Genomic DNA, 25,929 nt, shown 5'->3' on the forward strand with positions numbered 1-25,929 from the left:
ACCGAGGAGCTGGTGGCGGAGTCCTTTCATTGAAAATTTCCAATCTCTTTACGCAGATCTGGGTCTTCAGGTGCTGCACGTTGCTGCAGCCGCACTTGGGTCAGTGGAGCAACGCTAATCTAAGCCAGATGGGACGCCGACCTACCCGCCAATTAAAAAATACCCAGGCCACCATCAGGCATTCGATCCCAATGCGTGCTGTGGTTTTATTACTTCTCCAGACTAGCCTGGCATCTTTCCACGTTAGCTTATAATAAGGGTAAATTAGACGTCCACTTTTTTCTCCAGTAGCTCTTAACATATTGAGCACTTAGTACTCGAGCATAATGATTTACAAGGAACTGTTCAGTTTTGTACATGAACAACCAGTAATAGATCTGGTTTTCTGGGACAGATAGGGTGGAAAATATTTAAAAGCAATATCTTGTTAATAGTTTATCCTGCATGTGTTTTTGAGCAGCTTTAGGGCATCTATTCTGTTTCTGTTTTTTCTGAGGAAGACAGTTTCTCAGTCCTGTCTTCCCTGCAGAAGCCAAAAACCATTTCATACAGCTGTACTTCTACATGTTGGATGGTCTGTTAAATATAATTTCCATGACTCTTCTTTTCATTTGGAGGGAATCTGTTTTGTAATATTTTCAGTTCCTCCTTTCTTCCAATTTTTAAAATACTTTTGCATGGTCAGTCATCTTTTTTTTTAAACTTCCATGTTGCTAGACATGCACACAGCTTGCACCACCAGAATGATTAGCCTCAGCTTTGAGGTGCTCTGTTTAAGGTATCATAGAAACCTGGTGTTCAGAGTCACTCATATTATTTCAAAACTAAAACACCCCCAAATCATAATACCCATTTGAAAATGTTAACTTACAACTTTGGGATACACTATTAAGTAACAAACATTAAAATTGCCACTTGAACTGCCTGTATTTGCATTTCTACACAGTTATGACATGATTCATTTTTACCACTTCAGGGCGTGCAGTGTGTCTTCTTCTCCAGAGGATGTTATCTAGCTATACGCAGAGATCTGGCAGCCTCAAGGTGTCATCATGACAGGCTCAGGTAAGGACAATTCCTGCCTCAAAAACAATAATCCAGGTGATACACAGTTAACTCTTCTGTTAATTTGATGCTAAATGTCTGTTACACCACTTAGCCCGCTCAACATTTTGTTTTTCCTCAGATATTTTCTTTGATAAAGCTTTTGAAATCTCCTGGATGGCAACACTTCCTCTTTCTAGTCATGTTATTTGCATTTACCAACAGTGGGTTGCAGCATCCTTCTCCACCTGAGTACCCTAGAGCACACAAGACTTTATTACACAGGCACAATTGCAGTGTATGAAGAAATAATCTATGTTTTCTATGTATCTATAGCTACTATTAGCTTCATAATCTTCTCAATTATTGATTTGAGGAACATCTGCTTCTGGGTGATTGGGTCCTTTCTGTTCCATGAGGTACCAAACAAACAAGCTCATACTAAATTTTAAGCATCCAAGAATTGGCATTGAAACAAAAGGGGTAGTATATGTGTGTCACACAAAGCAGTTCATAATAAAGCACTTTGCTTGAATAGGACACAGATGATCATCTTCTTGCAGAATAAACTCCGTGATCACAAAGGGATTTTTATTTCTCTTGTTTAATATCTAAATGTTTCCAAGATGAGGTTTCCTGTTTGTTTTCATACAGTTCAGCTTCAAGTGACCTTTCCCCCGAGATCAATACAAGCTGACCTCTGGATAAACTCGGGGTGTTGTTTTAGGGGTAGGAGTGCTACTGACTTGCACTTAGATCTGGTGCTGACTTTCACCAACTGATGCACAGAAATACATGTGTCACCTCCCGCTTCCACACGAGGCAATGACTTCTGGTCAGTGTAACATGCCCTAATTAAACTGCTTTTGAGCTCATTGTCAGGCCAGTAGTCTACACCTGTAGATCAGTAGGCTGGATTTCCCTTAGATTTGGTTTTCTTTTTAGTAAGATTTGCTTCTTTGAGCCTTTTTTTTGATTCTTCAGGGAGATGGTGCAGAGCTTTTGCGTGTAATTACCTGGATATTTGTCCGTCATGTACAAGTTCAGAGTAGGAATGCAAACCAGAGCAAGAACACAAGTAGAAATGAAACAATTGTGCAGGAAAATACCATATTACCCAAAGGCTTCAGCAAAAAGCAGAAGTCTCATACTTCTCAACTACAGATGTCTTTACTCAGGAATGGGAGCAGAGGAGAAATATTTACTAAACAGCAAAAGCTTCTGTTATAGTCTTGGAAGCAAAACTTAGTCATGTGCTTTCCTCTTTTCAGTCACCGTGACCGTATCTCTCTATAATTTTTGAGGTTGCAGAGGGCTTGCTTATTTCTTCTGCCTGGTTTACTACATTCACATCATCATCTGCAGCGTTCTGCTGTTAACGCAGCGCCAACCGATTGAAATTTTCACAAACCATTTGATTTCAAATTTCTGCCCCCTCTTATGTGTAGACTTGGAGTGTGATCTGAAGACTTGGCATTAGAGGAATGTTTATATTACTACACATACTTACATGGTGTTGCCAGTCCCTCCAAATTTCAAAGGTTTTGTGTCTGGCACAGAGGAATCTGATGTTTTTAAATCCGTATTTGCCTCTGTGACCCTTCTGCTAGGCTTTGGCGTAAGCACTGGCTTCAACTTGTAGAGGTTAAGCTGGGAAAATGGAGTTCTTCCATGCCAGTACTTAACAAACTGCTTTTTCATAATAAGCAATGAAAGAAGTTTAATCAAACAGTAGTTTATTATAGAGGAGAAAAAAAAGAGAAAGGAAGCAAAAGAATTCTCAAAAGAGCCAAAGAGAAATGCTTTCTCCAAAATCACTGGGTGATAATGTGAGTCTTCATCACTTCTCAGTCAAGGACTGTGATGGTGTGAACAGCAACCGCTTGTTCACAGTTTTTGTCCTCTATTTCTCAAACCCAGGTGTGCCTTCGCTTATCCTCATTTAGGCTACTGGTTAATAAGTCCCACCATTTACTCTGCAGTAATGAGCTGCTCCCTGCAATGGTCTTCATTAGTAATCTCTGTTTGCTATTCCTTTGCCCCAGAGATCTCAGCTCCTTTGCAGGAATACCCACAAAGTCCACACACCATTCCTGCCCTAAAGAGATGTACTAGCAGACTTCTCCCTTTGTCTGTAATGGGGATACCTCAGGCCTGAGAACAACTGGAGACGGTTACCACAGACATAGTCAGCTTTTCACAACACAGGCAGTAACTTTCATATTTCTCTCCTAGTTGTTTTTTGGCATGGCTATTTCATAAGGCAGAAATGCCTTCCTGCCTCTCCCCCAACTTATTGCATTACATGCAACGTAATGTGCAAACTGATAAAGTCTGCTGTTCAGGTGGCACTCTCTTCACTAAAAGCCTGTGGAGCACCCCATACATCCAGGTTTCCATGCCTGTGGTGCTCTCAGCAGAGGGATTGATCTTCTCCTCTTGGCCACCATGCATCATCTTAGCCAAGTGACGTTGCTACACCAGGATGCCTGTAGCCCTGCCTGTTCTGTGCAGCATAGCTCCAAAACCATGAAGCAGGACCTTCTTGGGAAAAGCCATGCACCCAGTGGAAAGGGCTCCTGTGCAGGTTTGTGCAGAGCCATTCTGGGCCATGAACTGCAGACCTTTCCCCCTCTACCCCTTGGTTTCCCTGCTGAAACAGATGGGGGACATCCCCAGCCCAAGGGAAAACCTTGGTGCTGCATCCTTACTGCCCAAGTGTGGTTGAGTTCAGATGACCAAGGGGTGACTGAGATGATTTTTCATTGTACTCAGCATATGACCTGAAGGAAGGTCTTTGCTGAGTTGTCTAGGACCATCTTCAGCAGAGAAAAAGGTTCAAGAAAGATCAGAGCTGAAAACTCCGGCTGAACAAGAATAACATTGAGGTCCAGGCAGGCCCATAGGTTTGTTAAGAAATACTGCTTGTAACTGGTGGGACTCCTCTGAAGAGTGGGATTCTCTCATCCTGAGCACTCACTGGGATGCTTGGGCAGACGCTGCACAGCCTGGACTGAAGAAATAGCATAGATGGCTCTCTTTAGCAGAAGCTGGTGTCATTTTGGCTCAAATGGTCTCACGAAGGGGAAATAACAAGTTTGAGAGACCTCTTCAGAAGGCAGAATCAAATACATTTATTTTGTAAGTGCCTGACTTCTGCAGGTCTCTGGCCAAAGTCCCGGGCAGCCCGTTCAGCTGTCTGGGATCTGGTTTTAGGCACTCCAGGGTGGCCAAGGGGGCTGCGTCCCCTCCATAGCTCTGGGAATTGCGATGTGTCAGGACCAGCAGTGAGACCTTCCTTCACCTGCACCCTCTGCGAGCCAGGAGAGCAAACAGTCAGCAGTGACGGATTTGGGCTTGTGTGAGGAATACGGCACGCACCCCAGCTCCGGACCAATGCGTGGGCTGCCAGAGGGAGGCTAAAAGTCTACCAAACACCTCAAAGAAATGAACAAACAAGCAGGCATAGACATGCTGGGCAGCCTCTGTTTCCTCTGGGGCAGCAAGGCATGTCTTATCAAAAGGAAATCCTGCGTATGACCTTTCACACTGCACAGCCTCACTCCCAAAATTTATTAGGAGCAAGCAGCTACACCCAGTTTTGACTTCAGCTTGCATTTAATGTATAATTGCGCCCCATGCCTATTCCCAGCTGGCAGCAAACCTCAAACCACAGGGCGAATCCCTGTGCACACAAAGAGGCGATGGAAGTTAAATTGCCCTTCTGGGACGCGCGCCCACCAGCAAGTGAGATTTTCCAGCCGTCAGTCCAGCTCTCAGGGCACGCAGCGCTTGCCCTTCTTACACTGCCAATATCCAGCAGGATTTCTCCCCGATTTTCCTCCAGTTAAGGTCTGGAGCACTCTGAGTATCTGAGACAGTCCAATAAGGGAGTATGCACGCAGTCTTGCTTTTAAATAAATACTTCCTACCAAACGCTAAAAAGGAGGAAGCAATATTGCCAGACAAATACACAAAACAATGCAAGAGTCTTGGCTGCACGTATTTACTTTTGTTGCTAAAATATGTAGCTGGACAACAGCCATGGCAGGCTTCAACCCAAGTAATATGAAACAGGTTGTATGTTGATGTGAAGACATTGATAAAAGCTTAGGGAGTGTATTTTTAAATATTTTTTAATATAGTTGTCTGTAAAATCACAAGTGGTCTGGAGAAGATGAACTGGGAATGGTTATTTATTGTTCCTCATAAAAGGAGAACTAGGAGGCACCCAATGAAATTTTTGGCAAGCAAAAGAAAGCACTTTTTCATGCAGTTAAATGAGTTAAATGCAGCCATGTAAACTATGAAATTCATTGTCACAGGATGTTGTGGACACTGGGAGAGTAGAAACAGGTTCAAAAGAGTTAAACAGTCATGAAGCCTAGATCTGACAGTGCCTTTAAAACATTTTTGAGTGGATGCAGCTTCCAACTCCTGAAATCTATAAAGTGCGGATTTCTATAACCTGGGAGATTATACCAGGGGAAAAATCACTCTGTACTTCATCTTTTTTATGCTGATCTCCTTAAACAGGGAGAAGATACTGAATGAGGTGGGGCCTTGGTTTGGTCTGCTTCTGGAGGCTCTTAATCAATTATGTTCTTAATTAGATACATTGGTTTTGTCCCTGGCAGGCCATATGTCCTACAGGGTGCTCGTTCGGACTCAGAAGTGTAGTGTCTGAATGGAAGGACACAGGGGTGCTCAGCATGAGTCTTGTCACAGACACCAGTTGGGATTTCGGAGAACGTTGTGCACATCCAGGCTCTGCCACAGACTCCTTGTGTGACTCGTTTAGAAATTTTTGCTAAACGAGAGTAGTTTCCCCTTTGTCTATCTTGTGATTTTTGACTACAAAGCTTTGTGGGGAAGGTGTATGGACTATATGCAGAACCTAGCATTGTGGAGCCCCTGCAGCCTCTTTAGATACAACTAATTTAAGAAGCAAGAGAACATTGAAAGGAAAGAAACCACTCTAGCTTCCTCCCCTGATGGGAGGAGGGTGGAAGGTAGGAAGAGAAGACTATTACCATGGGGCCCTCACACTTCGTTAGGTCACTGTTACTTTCCCAACAGTACAGAAGAGGTTGACACATCAGAGAAACAAGTCTACACAGTCTCAGGCCAAAATGAGCTCGCTGGCAGCAGTTAGCGTGACAGAGCGGTTGCCCATCAGCAAAAATTACAGATTTTTTTAATTCCACATTGTGACTCATGTTCTGTCTTTCAGTCCCTTGTTTATGTTGCTAAGTAAATATCAGTTACAAGAGGAAATTTTTACCTTGAATTTCCAAAGAATTCTTGGTTCTTTTCAGGTATTGAATTAATTGGAAAGTCATTGCCGGTTGCAGTCTGGCAATTCATCCCCCTGCCCCGGCCACTGTGCTCGGGGGGCTGCAGCTCTCCCAGCCTTTGGGGAGTGCGATCAGGCAGCGGTGCCAGGAGCCAAAACCTTACAGGGTTTGCTTGAGGTTTTGTTAGGAAGCCAAGCTTGTGCAGATCTAATCTGGCTGATCTAGACATTTTGGCCATTGTTTCCAGTTTATGATGAAAACTTCCGTGTAAAGAGTTATTTAACTCCATGGAAATTGCAGTGGGGATTACCGGTCGTCCCCATAATGGTGACCAGTTAACAAATATCGCTGTGATTTCCAAAATCTGTTTTGCCAAGCAGATGACATTTGCTTTTCCCAACAGTGGTTTTGTAACAGCGTTCAACTCCTTGTAGTACAGTCCGATCTCATGGAGAAGCTGTAGAGCGTTATGGTACATGAGACAGAGAAGAGGGAACACAATTTCAGTTATCTTTTCCCCGTGAAACAAAACCAGCCGTGTTAACCCCACTCATTTTGGGCCCTGTGAATCCACAACTAGACTAGCGGTCTGTCGGAGAAGCGCGGATGACGTGAAGCCAAGTTGTGCGGCGTGCAGGCTGGTCGCCTGTCGGGGCCAGCAGCAAAGGCTCGGTCCCAGCCACGAGTGGAGGACGAGCCAAGCAGCAAGGCGAGCGAGGCACCCTGAAAGCCAGGCGAGAACCTTCTTTTGCAGTGTTGAAGCTGAACGTACCCAGAAGTTAAACCTCAATATTAAGAGCCTGAAACCAAACCATTCCAGAAGTGGCAGAGGCTTTTGGGATCTGGCCAGTCTCTCCCAGTACCACGCTGTTTGTCCGCTGCAGTAGCTTAGCTCATTACCCAGGAAGATCCTTTTGTAGGAGTAGCCTGGGAACCCTTAAGAAAGAAATACTGCATTTGCAATATTAGACCAGACTTTCTAGACTTATCTCCTCAGAAATCTACTGCTGTGGAGTGGTGACACCTAATGGTAGGGACACAATGCAAGACACGGATACAGCAGTGGTGCAAATGAGCTAAAAGAACTGTGTCACTCTTCATGGATATGAAGTAAATGCCGGGATATCTTACATGACTTACACCTCCAACTATGCAGAATTCTAATGCAATGTCTCCTTTCCAGTCTTTGCTACCTCGCTGTAATGTATTATTAAGATTTTCTCATGGACACTTCATTTCATGTTCTGATATTATCCTAGCCCTTTCCCCCTCCTGTGTTATCCTCTGCTCTGCTGACTCTGGCCTACCCTTTTTATTAAACCCTGCAATTTGTAGCTTGTCTCAGAGCATCTTGTTCAGATTAGACTTGCCTAGGGGCTAGTTTAAATTGATCACATGACTTCTCGTAAGAAACATTACACACATGTTAAATTCATGAGCCAAAGTAGGCTTGTGCGTGGAGCGCTCTCCATTTCCCTTTGCCCTTTCCAGGTGGCTTTTTCCTCATCTCCCCACACCTTTCCCACATTCCTCCTTTGCCTCCCTCCCACCCCCCTTCCACCCCTTTGTATGGAAACAAAGAGAATCTCATCTCTGTATAATGAGATACAGCGATCTGGTCTATTTAAATATTCAGAATTGGAATCTGTCACTATAAAACCTGTTTGTAGATAATTGTAATACAGTATGCAAACATAGCTGAAATGTGGAAAGAGAGCAGAGGGAGCCATTCACATATCCAGTACGTTAATACACGAAAGAGGCATTTTTGCTCTGGTTCTGGAAAGCACAAAGCAAGAGTGGTTGTTCCTGGTTAAATTTTGTTTCAGATTGCCCTGTATTGCTCTCAGTGCAGAGAAAAGCAATTTTCTGCAGTCCTCCTCTTGGTACGACTCCAACATGTCTTCCAGGGCTGAGACCAGGACTCGGCTGCTTTGATTACTGGGGTATCTTTCATGCAAAGAGCATCCCTGGAGGGTCACAAATATCCACTTATGGCTCTGTTACTCTGCTATGTCAGGAATACAGCCTTCTTCTAACAAACTTTGGCTTCTTCCAGCGCTTTGCTGGAAGGCTAGCAGGTGGTCAGGATGCTGGTGCGGGCAGACAGGTTGGTTTGGCTTGGAGGTGAGCATCTACAAACCAAAATCACACTCGGTATGTCTGAGACTAGTCACAAGTAGGGGTGTAACAACCAGCTGTGCTTAGCCCAACTATGGTGAGCTGAAGAAATGATGCTCGGTAAAGTTAAATTAAAATAAGTAACTGGGAAGGGAAGAGAAATCCTACTAGCGCCTGTACTGAGGGGAAGGCTGTGACATTTCACCCTCTTTAGGCATCATGGAGGAAAGCCATTAGGAACCATTTCTTCCCAACAAGAAGAAAATCATCTGCTAGAGTTCACACCTCCTTAGATGCCAGACAGTTCAAATGTGAGACGCTACCAGGCCTTCCTAGTTCCACCTTACACAAAACTGCCCCTCCTGCTTCTAGTTACTTAACAGACGGTGGCTATTGCAAATACAAGTGGCAATATGGCAATGCAATTAAGCCAGTCATCCATTCCAGCTAGCAGAGCATGGGCAGAGCATGTTTCCATGGTGGGGAGAACTGGCTGAAGGAATGACACAGCCACACCGTTTTCCCATCTGGATGCAATCTGAGCTGTTAGTGCTACGTGAAACTGGATGGTAAATGGTTTAGAGGCTGGTCTTGAAGGACCATGTCTTCCTCCACAGACCTCCATGGAAACTCAGGTAATTGGAGGCATTTTTCCTGAAAGTTTATAAATGTCCACCCAGGACATGAGTCCTTTTCAGCAGGACCTCAGCTGTGCAGCACCCTCCTCCCAGCAGCCTGCTGGACCTTACTGGTCTGCGGTAACGCTTACCTAGCTGATATCATGCCTTTTGATTCCCCGTCTGAATCAGCTGCCCTAAGCAGGCTAGGAAGCAGCTTTTGTGCTTTTTGGTCCTTTGGTCTAAAGCTCTTCCAAAGTTAAAATTCAGCTATGGGGAGCTCCTCTCCTGGGAACCTTCCTGCCCTATTCCCAGGACTGGAAGACCTCTGCCAGCCTCACACCTAGACCCCAAACCCGCCAGCCCCCCTGTACCCTGTACTCTCCTGCTCTTCCAGCTTCGTTGCTGACCCAGGGTATTTCCCCAGCACTTCAAGAAATGTAGTCCAAAAGAAATCCCCATCCTTCCTACAAGAGACTGCCGGCTGTGCGGCGCAGAACTGCAGGCTGCTTGCCCTCGCTCCACATCTCTTTTCGTTCCTCCACTGACTTCCCTGTGAGCTTTTCTGTAACCCCATCGGGGCCAAATGCTTCCCTTCACTGAGCTGTGGAGAAACCTCCACCTGTTCTGAAAACTGTTCCCCTAAATGACCATATTAAATGACTATTCACTCCCCTGGCACCCCCACTCCCATTGCTTTCCACTTTAATGAGTGTCTCCTTTTAAATTAATTCCTGGGAATTACAGAAAGTTCTTTTTCATACAACCAGCAAAGGACAAACCTATCCCAAAACAACTTGCTATCACAGACCGGGCCCTCTTGATTCAGGGCAGCAAAGGTTCTTCCTACAAATTTTTCATTGCTTGGTTACACAGTTTAAAACAGTAACGTCACAAGAGCTTTCCTTAGAAAATACATCATGTCGTCGGACAATGAGGACCCAGGTACGCACCTAATTGCTGACAGTAAATACCTACTTACCGTTAGTGTGCCCCAAAAATATGTAGGTATTTGCTTTGCCTGCACACCCATTGGGGGTCCTGGGGTGCTTAGCCACAGCAGCAACAGCAGAGCAGTGGATTGGAGCAACTGCATAGTAGGCAGAGAGCTACTCATACTAAAGCAGGGTAGCTTAACTTCTTCAAGGAAGAGAGTTCAATTTAAGGCTGATATAATTTTAATCAAACCCATACAAACCATATTCGCCTGGAATGGGACATTATTTATTAGTGAATAAGAGTAAACAATAACTTAATGCAGCCGAGGCAGTAGAGCACACGCTTTCCTTGGTCGTATGCTTGGTTGTAAAAGCAATCATCTGGTGTGTTGCATTGCAATGTACTCAGAAATGTCTTTATTATTTATTGTTGTACTAGTGATTCTTTATTTGGACTACAGAAAGCTACTACACAAAACTGTACAGAGAGGACCAAATTGTCTGCTAATATAAATCATGCTAGAAGGAGGTCATTTCCATCAACTGACACACTGCCCAGTCCCGCCTCAACCAAGACTTCCTGACGGTGGCCAAATGACACCACGTAGATGTGGTACTTTCTGGCTATATTTGGTGTTAGTTGAATATTTCATAGACAATTGTGACTGCATTTGCAAAGTGTCAGAAAGAACTTTTTAGGAATTTAGATTTCCAGGTTATACACAAAAGCTGACTGAGAATTCATAAATATAGTCGGCATCTATGTGGAAAGAAGACAGTCTTCAATGAGCCATACAACTTTTACTGAAGTAAGGCAAAAATATTCTTAATGTCCTTACAGTGTTATTATTAGATGCCCTGTTAATTCACGTTCATGAATATGGGCGATGCAAGTTATTTTCTTCAGATTTTTTATTTACTGCATGACTATTGCACAAATTACAGGAAAAGAAACCCCATTCTTTTCCTTATGGATGTCTCTCTGGCAAGACATGCTATTATAATTTCCAATTCAGTACATATTGTTGTGTACATCCAAAAGATTTATATCCTAGTCACGTTTTTATTGGATGTACTGACTTTTTTGGCTTTGATGCTGTGTTCTCCATAAAAAAGAATTTTATATTTTGATGTCCTGATGGTGGCGGTAGGAGGTTTTACAACAGAGTTTGCAGAAATCAATGATCCAGCAGTAAACAGCCTCATTATGTCTTCAAGAAGAAAAGCTGCCTAACGCATCGTACCATCTTTTATTTTGCGCTCTCCGTTCGCATACAACCTGAGTGACACATTGTCATTTACACACATCAGATAAATAACCAGGAATCATGAACTCTTCAAGAAGCACTGATAGAAGCGAGCTATTGCCTGAAACACAGAAATTTCCCTCCATAAAGTTTTCTTAAGAGGAGAACGGAAGGAGCGTAAAGGAAGAGGAAAGCTGCAGAGAGAGGACCCCTACCCGAGCCCTTCGGACAGCAGAATACACCACGCACCACCCATCTCCAGGAGCACTTCGCCGCCCATGTCAGGGTATTCGTCCCGTCCTTCCCTGGGGAACGAAGGGAGGTGATATCCGTGATGATCAGAGGCTGTCTGTCGGTGACAGCAGGCGAGCTGTCACCACACGGGATTTGTGTAGGAGGCAGGAGGAAACCTGCTGTGTTGCAGACATCCAGCACCGAGCCTGTGCTCTCCCAATGTTCTCACCTGCCTCGCAGCTTGCTGCAGCCAGGCGGTGTGAAAACAAGACCTTTTTTACCCTCTGTCTCCTCTTGCTGTGTGCTCTGTGCTCCGGCACCGTATCTAACTGACCCCCTGTCCATCGGGGACATGAGATGGCTGGGACATCTGTAGCCTGGACTGGGTAAGACCCAGTGCCCAGGCTGGGCATCCCCAGCAGCACCAACCCTGCTTGGAGATGGGAGAGGAGAGATACTGGGTCCTCCGCCACCCAGGAGGGGCAACGAGGGTGGCTCTGAGCTGTGCTGGTCACCGTGGCGGTGTGAGGATCACGGATAGCAAGGGGCACCACAGCTGGCCATGGTGGGAGCCTGGGGTCCCGACACGCCACCAGCAGAGACAAAGACTGTCTTGGTCCTGCGGACCTTATGGTGCCGATGTATCCGTGACGCAGTTGGGGAAGGATTAAAAAGACAAAAAAGCAGTGAAGCACAGGTACAAACATGCCACGAAGGGAGACGAGTGGGTAGATGCACGGTCCCTGTCTCTGCTGTCCTCTCCTTCATTCGGCTTGGGGCTGACACAGCAGCCGTGTTAATTAGGAGCAATTAACCAGCAACTTAAGCAACTCAACAAGTCGGGCAGATTTTTTTTTGTCCTTAAAAATTAAACAGCAGTAATTAAAAGTGGTAATAGGGCTTTAAGAGCGATTAGAAAGAAAAAAAAAATCTCCTTCCACTGAACTGCCAGAGACTCCTTAAAAATTATGTTACAGGAAATGAATGCCTGGAAGTGGAGCAGAATGGATATATTCACTACCCATATCGCAGAGGCAGACTCTGCTGCACAGATCCTTGGGAAGAGAAGTTGCAAATGCCGATAGCCTGATCCTTATCCTGCACTTACCCTGGTGTAAAGGAGGAGCAGCTTCACAGGGAGCTTAAGGAGTTAAACCCACTCTAAAAGTGATTAGCGCAAGACCCGAATCACCTCATCTTGTGCCCAACCCAGAACGGTGAGCTGAGATTGATAAAACTGTTGCCATGGCTCTTGTTAAAAAAGTGACCTCGAAAAAACCCGAGATACTGCTGAAAATTAAACAAAAAAAAGGTAGTAGGGCCTTAATAACTGGGAACACGCGCCGGCTATTGTTTCACAGACTGAAATCGTAAACCTGTATTAAGGCTATCAGAAAATGAATTTTAAGCATTAAAAATTTATAAAGCCTTTTGAGTCCCTAGAAAGATCATTACTAGGCAACGTATTGCTGTAGTTCCCGTCACAAGGCTCTGAGACGGTACAGACCCGGCTTCGTATCAGCCCAGCTCCCTCCACCCTCGCGGTGCAGAAGAGGGAGCCTACCGAATGCTCCAGTGCCATAAAGTGCCTTTTTGGGAGAAGATCTTTGCTGCTGTGAGGAGCATCGAGTCAGCGGGAGTCTGCTGAGGCACACGGGGCGGGAGGACTGCGGTCCGCAGTTATCATCACCCCCTGGGTTGAACCATAGACAGCCTAGTTATTTCCCACATTTGCTAATCAGTGTAGCTTTGACCTTTCCCTCAATGCGAGTTAGCACTTTTTCCCTCTATTTAGCAGGTTGAATCTGACTCAAAATGCCCCACGGGAAATACTTCAAATTAACAGGTTTCATAAAAATTCTTTGACTCTAAAATGGCTTAGTATTTCATAGGTGCCGTTACTGACTTCATTCAGTGTGACTACCCTTTTTATGGTGCATGCAGTTTTCTCATTTACTGCTGGGTGGTTTTGTGGCAAAAGCACTCAAGGGGCTCGCAGTCTCCTCAAGGCTCTGCCTTTCTCTTTCAGCCATAACACTGAATGTGGCACTTTCTCTGCAATAGCTTCTCTAGTTTTGAATAGTGAAAATAATACACCGCCTCTCAGAAGTATTAAAAACCTCTGTGCCTCCTATTTATGAAGTGCTTTCACTTTTCGAGAGAAGTCGCAATGTGCTGTAAATGCAAATTATTAGTAGTTATTACTCATGTAAGGAAAAGAGAATTTTTATTTGGCAGGTCTCAGATGAAGTGGAACAGTCACGTCAAATATGGGCCGCGTTAGTAACAGATGGGTGAAAGGAAAACCAAGACCCCAAACTGTCGGGATTCCTATCGAATCTACACACAAATGTATTGGCAGAGGTCAGCGTCAGGTCTAAGGCTCTGCTAAATGTTAGACAGGATTTACTAGGCTGTTGCTCCCTCAACAAGGTTTATCGCCAAAAGGCTGTTTTATTTCTTATGTCCTTATATCCATTGCTTTATATTGTGTCAGTCGTTTAAATATTTGTGTGCATTCGGGAGCAGCAATTTCATCTCTCTAACAGAAAAATGTTGCAGCTGGCAGTGGCTCTGGGCCAATAATACACAGGATGTTAGAGCAGCCCTGTGTTCAGTGTTCCTCTGCCCCAGCAATCTGGATTATGTTTTTGTAAATTTATTTGATCATGGCACTCATAAAAATTAAAATTAACATCAGTAAGTAGGAGCTGACATGGTCTCAGTGTATCTTGCGTAATCTTTGCCACAGCAGTTCTGCACAGCTCAGTCCCGACCTGCTGCGCTCCTTCCTTTCTCCAGGTTACGCTCCTTTCAAGACTGGTGGTGCACCACAGAAACTACAGATGCTGAGAGAAACGAAGGAGGACGACAAACTGTGCAACTTCAGACTAGCACGAAACCCAGTCAAGTTCCCTATAATGAGAGGGTTATGAAATCGTAATACTTCAGTGTTACAGTAACTGACCAACAATCAAGATTTTCATTAAAGCCTTGAGCATTTAAGAATACATTTAGCTACGTTGCAATGCATTCCTATGTTAGTTTAAGCTCCCTTGTTTGCACAAACCTATTGATTGTTTGTGCTTTAAGTGAATAGTTACTCTTGAATGTAAGATTTGGTCCTTAGGTGAAGAGAGAATTAGTGATTGAAGACTGGTACAAGGTGGCAAAATGACGCTATTTAAGCCTGCAGCACTAATTACACACACACACATATCACATCAATCTTTGGTTTTGAACCACTTTAAAAAGTGACTCACTTCTGCACTGGGAAAAATATTAGTCATCGTCATGGATTTTGGCCATAGTGAAAGAAAAGAACAACAAAAATTTAGCATCACATAGCAAGCTATCCACACTCTACATTCACCACGATGACATCCCAAATATGCCCCAGGAGGGAGGCAGGGAAACGTGAAGTTGCCTCAGTGAAGCCATTCACACGAGCAAATCATTACCTCACGGTGTGCAAGTCCAGATGACGCTCATGTAACTAACCTGAGGAAAACAGTCACTCGTCTGCTGAAGAGCTGTTCAGTAGGTTAGAGCAAGAGAGATCAATAGAATCAGCTTTCGCCTGTGCTTTCGTCGTGAGAGCTTACAGGAAATTAAATGGAATATAATGTAACACTGTAATACCATACTGCCATTTAATTGCATGGAAATATATCACGTAAAGCATTCCCCAAAGTTTAGGTTGTTAGTTCATTTGGTTAATTGAACATTTAGCACTTCCTCCCGTCTCCCTACCCTCTGTTGCCTCCTCTCCGAAAGAAAAATTGAGTGATTCATTTATTATTGGCTCCTGCTGCAGAATAATTCGCTCTCCTTTCCAGTGTCAGTATCCAAGTGTCCTTATCTGTTTGAAAAAAATAATAATAAGAGGGTGAAAGAGAGAGAGAGATTTCTAGAAGAAATCACAAGCTAAAACCTGTCACACTCGCAGAGACCAGCGCCCTTCAAATTTTAACATTAGTCTCCACTTCTGCGACAAGCTAAACAAATCCATCACATCCGAGCATCCCCGCGCTCGGAGCTCAGGCTCGCCTTCGCTCTGCAATTACCGTTCCAGTGGTTTTAACGGTCCGGCCACTCGACTTAATCACATCCACCTTCCCAGCAGCCGGGGAGGAAGGCAGCCTGCCAGCGCGCTCCCAGCGCGGGTCTCTCGCTGCCTTCCCCTGCCGAGGTGCGAGCCCGCTCGGCGGCGTGCCCGAGCCGCGGGTGCCGGCCCGCGTCCCACCTCTGTGCTCCTGCCGACGTACCAGGGAGCAGCTTTAAACCCCTTCAACCCAATCCTGAGAAGTCAGCAGGCTGACTAGGTGCTCTACTCCGGAGCTGGACGTTTGAAAATGAAAATTTTAGCAAAGTCCGGCTCACTGGTTTTTTATTAGAAAAGCAGAAACATTAGGAGGAATGAGGATTCATACAGCTGCATTTCCCCAGACACTTGCCTCTTCTGCTCAGAAATTATGCCCAAACAAATTTTGAGGCTTTTTCACGCTGATCGCAGATTTCCAGGTGTTTGATAGCTATAACTGATTGTACAGCGCTATCTCAGAGCTGGGACTTGGCCCTCGCTATTACAAAATCTGACCATACTGTGGCAAGGTGCAGTCTCACCATCTGATGGGGATGAGACTTGCTGCTTTGCAGCGTGTGGTTCTCTTGGACTCGGTCCCATCAACGTCACTACCTGGGAAAAGTCACATCGGGGGATTCGGAGAGCAGGATAATTCCCTGCACGGTTCTGTACTGCACACTGCTGCTAGAGATCAGTGCTTCCCAGCCCTTACCTCTGAACCCTTGTAAAGGCAGCCAGATGGGAATCAGGTGGAAAACAGAATACCTTGCAAAAATTAACGCAACACCATCATAAGTTTTGCAAATTGTTAAAGAACGTAAGCCCTGTCACCAACGTCCACTACTTTTTTGCAACTCAAAATGCTCAGCTAGCATAGACAGTAGACCCTGGAGTTGCAGATAAGATATTTCTAAAATGGGATCTGGGATTTTGCCTCTAATTTCTGCCTGCACAGCATTAGAAGTCTCAGAAAATGACAGAAAGTAGAGGACTCTATGCAGAGGAACCATAACCAAAGCTGGTGGAGTGCTTGCTGCAGGTGGCAAGATGGGATAGTTGTGCAAGCTTCACAGAGCACAATGTGCAAGCTGTCTCATTTCATGTGAGAGCACTGGTCCGGTTAGCAAGTAAACACAGGCTGGTTTACGAAAAAGACATTGCCATGTTGCTCCAGTGGCGGCTCGAGCTGTAAACAGCAACGCTGGTTTTTCTTTTCCTTGAAAGACCACAATATGTCCTTGCTGAAATGTAGAAATCTGTTGTAGCTTAGTTTTGGCCTCTCTTGGGAGCCTACAAACAAGACAAATATGACTACTCTGTCCACACAAGGCAGAGCAAAAACATGCAATTGAAAAGTTGGAAGCTGTTCTTCCTGACCTCGGAGAGGAAACACCAAGCTCTTTTTACGCTGCTTTTCAGTTTTCACAGGAGGTTGTTCCCATCACAAAGTCCTCCTGTGGGAAACCCATCCAGCCGTGACCCATTCCAGGCAGCTCCAGCGAGGGGCGAGGAAGCAGTCAGCATCCTCATCGCAGAAACGGCTGATGGAGGAGCCTGTGACACCAGGTCCAGGAAAGCGTCCCCAGAATTAGGCAGGAGGAACAGCAGCCTCAGAAAGAAAGTCTGTCTGTCTTTCTCCTCCCTTGACCAATATGACTAAACCTGGGAACAGGCAAAGAGGTATTATCGCGGGAGACCCAGTGTGTATGCACGAAGAGCTACTTAAGAAATGCTGAGTTGAAGAAATGAGATTTGCCTTTGGCTTTCACTCACAAAGCCTGCAGTCATTCCTGTCTCTTATGTGAGTAAGGGGTATGGTTTAATCTAGTCCTGTTGATTTCCTCCTATTGGTAATAATGTTGCTGCTCCAAGAGAATGCAAATGTTCAAGCAAGGTGCTGTCACGGACAGACAGGAGTGACCTGTCTCATGAAGGACTTTCCCGTCTGGAGAGCTGGAGCTGGACTTTGCATTTGTTGGTGACTGGTGCTGAGACGAGCATCAGCGTGATGCGGCTGTCTTGCCTCAGTCAGCAAGTGGAGATCCGAGCAAGCGAAACTTGTACTGAAGGGAGCTTTTTCGCAGTATACAAGTACGGGTACACCTACAACAAATTGCAGCTACTGGATGAATGGCTGATGCTAAAGATGCTCTGACTCTGCAGCCAGCAGTCCAGCTTGCAGGTTATTACAGGGTTGCAATTTTCTCAACAACTGCAAAAAGAAGATGAAGTTTTAGCTGTCTTGAATATTAGGGTTATTCAGAAGCATCCAGGAGTCTAAACAGGTCTAAACTCAATAAATACTTAGGTCATATACACAATATTTATCAAGATGGCAACAGTGAGGACAGGCATTATCGAGAACTGGGAGATAAGGTTGAATTTTTGTGCTGCGTATTCCAGTTCAGGATTGTCAGTGTTGATACATTGAGTTCAGTCTAAGCTGGGCAATTGCTACCATTTCTTCTCACCCTGGAGCCTCTTGAAGAAGACCTGTACTGAACACCCTGGAGACTTTCTGCAGGATGGGGCTGGATGGAGATGACCTGGAAAAAGACACTCACCAGCATTACAAGCGCTGCCTCTCCACCATGACCTGGCTGGTAGAAGTCCAGCAGTGAGCAAAACGTGCTGGAGCCCGGGTTTCGCTACTGGCAGACCTCTTGATGGCAAAGCCCTTTCACAGGCAATTTTAAACCAGAAAGGCAAGAGATTTTAGTTGCCTCTAAGGAGAGGGCATTTCATGCTCTTATTCTGTCTAAGTCCTTTTATCTGTGCAAATAGTGTATTTTTTCCAATAGGCAGAGATAAAATCTAATCAGAAGTGGCCTATTGCTATCTTCGTTATCTTGTTGGAATAAAATTTAGACCTCCAGAAGGTAATAGCCAATAAATATCATTATCTCTTTCACAGGAGTAAAGTACTGAGAAGTAAGAGGAAGAAATATGTAGACTAAACTGAAGCTGATGACTGGAAGCAAAGAAACATTAAAAAGACAGAGCATACCAGTGTTCAGATGTGTTGGCTCATTTGTCAGAACCAGTGGTTCTCTGATATGAAAATGTCAGATTGAAGGCTTTGTAAATCACTGTTTAAAGGGTCTGTTTCTTCCATGCTGTGATGAACAGAACACTGTGTAAACACCACCTCGTGTCAAAAGATTAAAATATGCAGCCACTGGAAAAGCTATATTATTTCTGTGTATCAGCATCATAGGAGCGATAAAAGGAAGAGATGTAGGAGTACAGGTGGATAGAAAAGAAAATGCAGCGGAATGATTTAGATGTGTTAAAGAAAGACTGACAAACAAACAATGGGCAAATGCTGAGAAGTGATCAGACCAGGAGTTGCGCAGACGGAACTGCCTTGCCACTTGAGATGAGGATCCAGCCGTAGGGTGGACAGAGATGCTAACACGGCTTCTACCCTCACCAAACTAGCTTAGTGACTCAAGAAAAAGTTTCAGTTACCTTCAGCTGGCTCACCTGCCAGGAGGCTACACTGCCGCAGGCACTCACACACACAAATATAATGTGTGGAACAGAAAAAAATGCTTGTTGAAAACAGCACTTACTGAATTTGACACGTTGGCTGAGGCAGTTGTTCTGCTACTGTAAGGAGGTGAATTCCTTGCATGCTAGGTTATTATTTTTTATGTTCTGCAGGAGGTGAATTATTCGGGATTAGAAAACATAAGCTACTGAGAATTGTGCAGGTCTGAGTGCCTCTTCACAGTTATAACGTCCTAATTGTTCTTCGAAATATACTGTAGGGAGGGTATCACCCACTGAATACTGTGCCTAATCTAAAATGGCCCACGCTAACATTTCCTGTAGCTTGAAAACAAAATAAGGAGGAAAAAAAAAAAAAGAAAAGAAAAAGAAGACCAAGAGGAGAAACAAGGGAGAAGGAAAAAAACACAGAAGAAATGTTATTGTATTGTTAATCAACTTTTCAATTGCTGCTTTTGATGATCACTTTTTGAGAAAAAAGTAAAATGGGGAAATGAGAGAGATTCTCTCGTGCCTATTTCTAACATGTCTTACTGTCCCAGAAACCTATGCTGAGGATTCAGACATCTGTTCTGCAGGACAGATGTGCCATAAAATACAGATGATAATGTCTTTGTGGCAGAAGAGGTTAAGCCAAAGCCTATTAAAGTCAATAAAAAAATCCTGGTGTTTTCAATGGGCTTTGGATCAGGTGCAAAGTAAGTGATGGGGAACTATAGGGTCTCTGCTCCCTGCCCAGCTCTACCACAGGGTTCCCAAGTGACCCCACCAACTAATTTATGTTTTATGCCCCAGTTTCCCTACTTTTCTGAGTCTTCTAAAAGCCTAATCAGGCTTAATGGCTCATAAGGTGATTGAAAAATCATAGAAAGTGCTACCGGACTGCAAGGTATTCCTGGTACCCGGCAAATGTTTTCTTTTATGGCTGGTTAAACACTTAATGTTTAAGATACGAGGGGCTGGTGAACACAAGTGTTAATAACAGGTTCCCATAGATGAGGTTTTTCTCTTGTGGGTCTACTTTGAACTTCGTTCCCGTGTTTATTTAGCTGTGCGTATGTGTGTGCGTGGCCCCGCATGTCGCAAAGGGCCAGAAGGACCGAGCCCCTCCCTGAGGAAGCTCTTACAGAGGATCTGTGCAAATGTGCTTCCTCTTCCTTTCACTCCCCAACCTTAAGGTCAGAGGATCTGGAAAATCCTCCTCCACCCTGTGACTTGATCTGACGATTGTAAGAGAACCGCGGTTCCCCCCGCGCCTTCCGCTCCCCACCCTTCCCTCTCGCAGCCCGATAACCCTTTAAAGCCTTCTCCAGATTGATGCGTATCGATCCTGGGCTCCGAGGAGGGATGTTGGGGGGGTTGGATGCTTGTATTTTTACAGACTGAACAGCCCTGGGCATCCCAGGTGGTAGCCTGTTTCTGTGACGCCCCACGGGCCAAAGCAACACGTGAAAACGGTGTCTCAAAGGATTTTTTTCAGGGGCAGTGCTTCCTGCTCCCAGGCAGACAAGACGCAAGCCTGGAAAATGCATCAATTATTAACTCAGTTGAAAAGAGTTAACTGCTTTTTAATTTTTTTTATTTATTTTTTTTTTTCATTCTTAATCTCAGATATTTGGATTCAGGTCAGCCGAGTCAGGAATTCCTGCCTTTGGCTTCCAGCTCTGCTGCGGCGTGAGGGGCCCCTGCGGCGGCCGCAGTGCGGATGGCAGTATCAGGGCTGCGAGGACGCTGTTTCGGGGGTCCTGATTTGCGTGCAGCTCTCCCATCGCGGCGCTTTCCCCCAGATGCTGGCACTGCCCTTAAACAACTGCTTTGAGGAATCTTAAAAAAGCCTTCGGGGACACTCAGGTGGAAATCACAGGAAAAAAGGGACAGTCGGCCAGAGGAACGTCTCCATCCCCAAACGTGCGTCTGTAGATGGACGCCAGGCAAAACCACGAGCAACCTCTGCTCCGAGCATCCCTCGGCCCTGACGAGGCAGCACTTCATTTTCCATGGAAGGCGCGATTTCCACCAAGGAGAGCCCAAGCGCTGTGACAAACACGCCAGCCCCAGGCAGACAGCAAAAGGAGGGCCTGCACTGTGGTTCAAGATGGAGGCGGTCTCCCTCGAAGAGGGTCCGTGCGTTTTGCTGAGGAGATCGAGGATCACCCACGGCCCAGCATGTCCTTTCCTGCTACGCCAAGCCAAGCGCTTTTGGGTGCCGTGGGGGCTTTTGGGTTGCAAATACGCCAGCCCTTGGCCTTGGCCGCCATTTGTAACGTAGCTCCAGTCAAACGAGGCGCCCGGCTTCCTGGCGGAGGGGAGGCAGCGGCCCCGCTCCCACCAGAGCCCACAGGGCCCTCCTCGCTCCTGGCCTCTGGAGGAGCGAGGAGGAGACCGTGGCAGCGGCGACGTGGTCATCGGCTGCTGGTTCAGCTCAGCGGTTCACCCCATCAGCCAGCTGGGGTGGCTTTTCCTGCACAACTGCCCTTGCAGGAGCCGGGCATGATGGAGACGGGATGGCTTGGCGTGTCTCCGACGGCAGCCTTCGTGGCTCCTCGGGTCATTTCAGGGAGGGAAGGACCGGTCCCCTCCAGGATGGGACAAGGAAGGTGGCAGCGTCCCACCCTCTGCCCCCAATTGTGTGTGGACAGTCAACCCAACACTTTCCAGAGATGCTAAACGCACTCCCAAGCTCTAAAAGTACGCCTGCAAACCTATTATTTCGTATTAATCTAAATGATTTTTAAGGAACCATCTATTAGCATTTGTTGCTTTTATACGCAGTCTGACATTTCTGGTGTCCTGTGTAGACTTTGCCTCCTTAAAAGCAGCAGAAGGTACTCCCCAAAGAGCAAATTCAACGTGTGCCTCCATTTCTCCACTCGGTCTAGACTGAGCGAACTTTTTAGGTTCTATCAGTGTTTGTGGTCTGCAGTTAAAAAAGCCGAGACAGATACAGGTTAGTCTAGTTCTTCTGTAGAGTGATTTATTATGGACACGCAGGCCAGGGACTGCACACTGCAGCAATACGTCTGACCCACAGAATAAGTACTTTCTAATATTAGCATTGACCCAGGCGAATTACACAGAGATGCCTGCGTAATTATGCCTCTTTGAAAGGCCTTTCAGTAAACATATATGTGTATAAAGTGTCTTTCATTTAAAGAACACAAAGTGTTTTGGGTCTTATTCCGCTCCATTTACACTAAGGCACTATTACCCTTCCGTGGAGGTGAAACTATACTGGGCTTCAGCCCGAGGAAAACCACAGGTGTTTGTGTGCTGCAACAAACATTTCTGGGTGCCTACACTAGCATTTGTAGAGGTAATCACAAAATGAGTTACCATGGGGCCACAAACTTGCCTATAAATATATGCACAAATTTCACGTTTCCTGAAGCAGGAACTGCTATTTATTGTGTACAGCACCTGACACAATGCCATCTTGACCTGGTTAGGGTTCCTCTGCTGTCCTAAAGTGAAATGGTAAATAAAATAGCAATAACGACATTTTCTCCTTTCCTTCTGCATGGTGTTATCGCTGGGGTGTTTTGGTTTAGTGGTTCTAATTAGCAAATTTGCAGAGCTGCTACTGAACGAAAAGGATTTGGAAGAAGGCATGTTTTGCAATTTGTGAATCCCATCTACTTTAAAACAGGGCATGGGTTTCTTGAAATTTTGTAAGAAACAAACCCATGGTTTTTACAATAGTAATGAATTCTGTGCAGTGCAAAAGGTCATACAAAAAGCAGCAGGAGGACAGGATGCTGGGATGAAACACTGAGCAGATTTACTTCCGAAATTAACATTTTTTTCTCTTTTTTTTACTCTCCCTGGGACTTTGTGGAATAACAGCATCTTGTGCTAGACAAAGGAAATGGAAGAACATTAAGTACAGGTATACTGCAAACACAGTAGGCAAAATACTGGGGCATTTCTAAAGAAAACCAACTAAAGGACCCAACAAGGAATGCAGATTTAAGTGGAAACATGCAATTCGGCTTATCAGTGACTTTACATTTTATTCATTGTCAGCTGTATTGGGAAGATATTAAGTGGACAAGTATATGTAAAAGCTGTCAAATATGATCAACAAGAATGAGGTCATTGAATTTATGAGAAACGCATGTGTATCTACCCATGCAAGTATGAAGTAGGGTTATTGTACCTGGCTACATATTCCCTGATTCTGAAGAGACTGGACCAAATTCATCTCTACCACAATTTCATCACAGTCTTCAGACATTTATTAAACTCATATTTGTTTGGTGTAAGTGCCTCAAAACGTAAGCTCCAATAACAGTTCAATCCAACAGATGTATGAAAGTTTAGTTTGATAAATGTTAAGGGTCGCAAATTCAAACGTCTGAGACGTTCGGAAGAAGTTGTAATTAAAGACAAGTTTAGCTCATTGCAGCAGTTAATGATTTGCTTGTACGAGGTGTTTGACTCACCAAGAAAAACCTACAGCAAGGCATAAAATGTCATGACATAGACTCTGAAAACCTTGCTGAGTTTACAAGAAAGGCCCGTACGCATTTGTCCCTTTCCTTTACCAGCTGGGCCCTTCTGCCTGCTCCGAGCTCTCAGGAGGACTCTGCGCTCAGCTGCCCCAGGCCAGGAGGAGCACTGGTACACACGCTGGCACTGGGAATTCCTCCCCAGGTCCTCGTCCGCTTGGCCGATGCGAGAAGGCCATACCTTCTGGGCAATGCAAGAGGGAGGCAGCGGCATTCCTGGCCTTTCCCTGTCCTTCTGCATGCCAAGAAGTATAAAGCACCGTCCTGACATCTCTGCCCATTCTTCTCTTCCAGCCTCCTCCTTCACGGGACTGTTTCTAATTTCTTGCCTTGCTGTCACACTTGCTGGGCACACCCATTCATCCTCAGGTTCCTGTGGGATAAAAGGAGGATTAAGTTACCTGTTTTCTATTTTGGGCAAGAGTTTCAGAGCCCTTTCCTGTCCCAGGTCTCCAGGATCCTGCAGGACTCTCCAAGGATAAGCTCTTGCAGAAGAGAGGAAGCAGGGAAGACTCCCATAGCAACAGCTCTCCTTCCTCCTATCTCTGCATCTCTCTGTGTGCATCCTCTGGATTTTCATTTGCAGAATGGGAAAAGATAAACTTTGCCCCATTTTCCTTTCCAACAGGCACTGGGAGATTACCAAGAGGGCTGGGAGGTCTAAAAAGGATAAACATAAATATTAAGGAAAAAGAGAAAAAGCTGCAAAATAGAGAAGTATATAAGTGAAAGGAAGAAAATGATGAAATGAGAAAGAGTGAAGAAGAGGAAGGTGCAGAAAAGAAACCATGATGCCAAGTATCTGTGTAGCTGAGGTTTCCACTTCCATGGTAATGTGCACTTCCTAGACTGACATAACTGTTCAGGAGCATTTTGTGCTCAGAAACACTAATTTCACACAGAACCTGTTGAAAGGATCACAGAAACCCAGTCTTTTATGGAATGTGCTAGAATAGCTATACCCAAGTTACAGTTCCTGGGGACAGGGAGAAAAAGTCAATACAGCGTGGTGGACTACAACATGCTTCCACATTCTGCCTGGGATTGCTCCCCAAACACCTCCTCCTGGGATAATTCAAAACTTTGAAGATCTAGGACCAGTGCACACAGATCGTATCCTCCTTTGCTTTTTATCATCTTCCTCCCAACCTTCCTCTTAGTTCTTTGGGTCAAAAGGGCATAGCTTCCTGTCTGCCTCCTAAAACCATAGTCTTTTTTATTTTGAAACAAGAATGAGCTGAAAATGAATTTTATTTTGCAGATAGCTGAACATGAAAACATTTGCAATAAATAGGAACAGAATTTGAGTGCTTTTATAAAGGGAAAAAAATGCAAGCAAAGTGATTCCCTCAGAATACTTGCAAAAAAGAAACAGATGTGAAAAAAATCTAAATGTGAATATAAAATAAAATCCAGACCTGTAAAACCTATTTTTTTGGCAAAGAAAGCCAGATTTATTGATATATCCTCAAAATATGGAAACAACATATTTGAAAAAGTGAAAAATAAGGTGAAAATACAGCATCATAGGCCTGAAAAAATAAATGAAAAGAACAAAGTGAGTGAGGATTTGCAGAAGCCAAATAAATGCTGACATGACTTGAAGAGAGCAAATAAAATAGTCCTAGCTAGCAAAAGGAAGTCTCTGCAGCATAGCTGAAAAAAAAAATTTGGGAGAGATGACACTTCGAAAGATGATCTGTTATCTTCATCAAGAATTTCCTTGCTAAATTCTGACACTAATGAGGCTGTAGTCTAAGATTTCTGCAGCTGATCATTATGCTACTTAAAAGGAAGTTTTTTTATTTTTTATAAATCGGAGACTAAGGCTACTTTGAAGTTTCCAGATATTAACATCACATACACTCCACTGCAGTGTGTGGGTTGTTTCTAGGCTGAAAGGTTTAGAAAAATGTACAACTGATCTGCAAAGCATAGAGTTCATCCCAATGAGATCTAGAAGTTAACCACTTTAACATACATACCATAAACTGGTTTTTTCCTCACTATTTTGAGGAAGAACATAATAAAAGCCACACCTGAAAACCCACAAAGAAAAAAATGTGTGGTTAGAGGCTTCATACCTTATCTGTTGAACACTTAGCACACACAGCTACAGTCCTTATTCCCACTAGCAAATGAATCCTCATTCTCAGTGAACTTTGATGTTCAAAATACAGGCTCACTCAAAAAATCCCAAGTATGTATCTGACTAAAATCAGGGATTTGGTTGTTACCTGATTTTCTTCTTTGTAATATTAAGACATGTAAGATGTTACACACACAGGTACAGACTCTAATTCTTTGACGCATTTGGCTTACA

This window comes from Accipiter gentilis, chromosome 34 (assembly GCF_929443795.1).
Source record: "Accipiter gentilis chromosome 34, bAccGen1.1, whole genome shotgun sequence".
Taxonomy (NCBI): Eukaryota; Metazoa; Chordata; class Aves; order Accipitriformes; family Accipitridae; genus Astur; species Astur gentilis.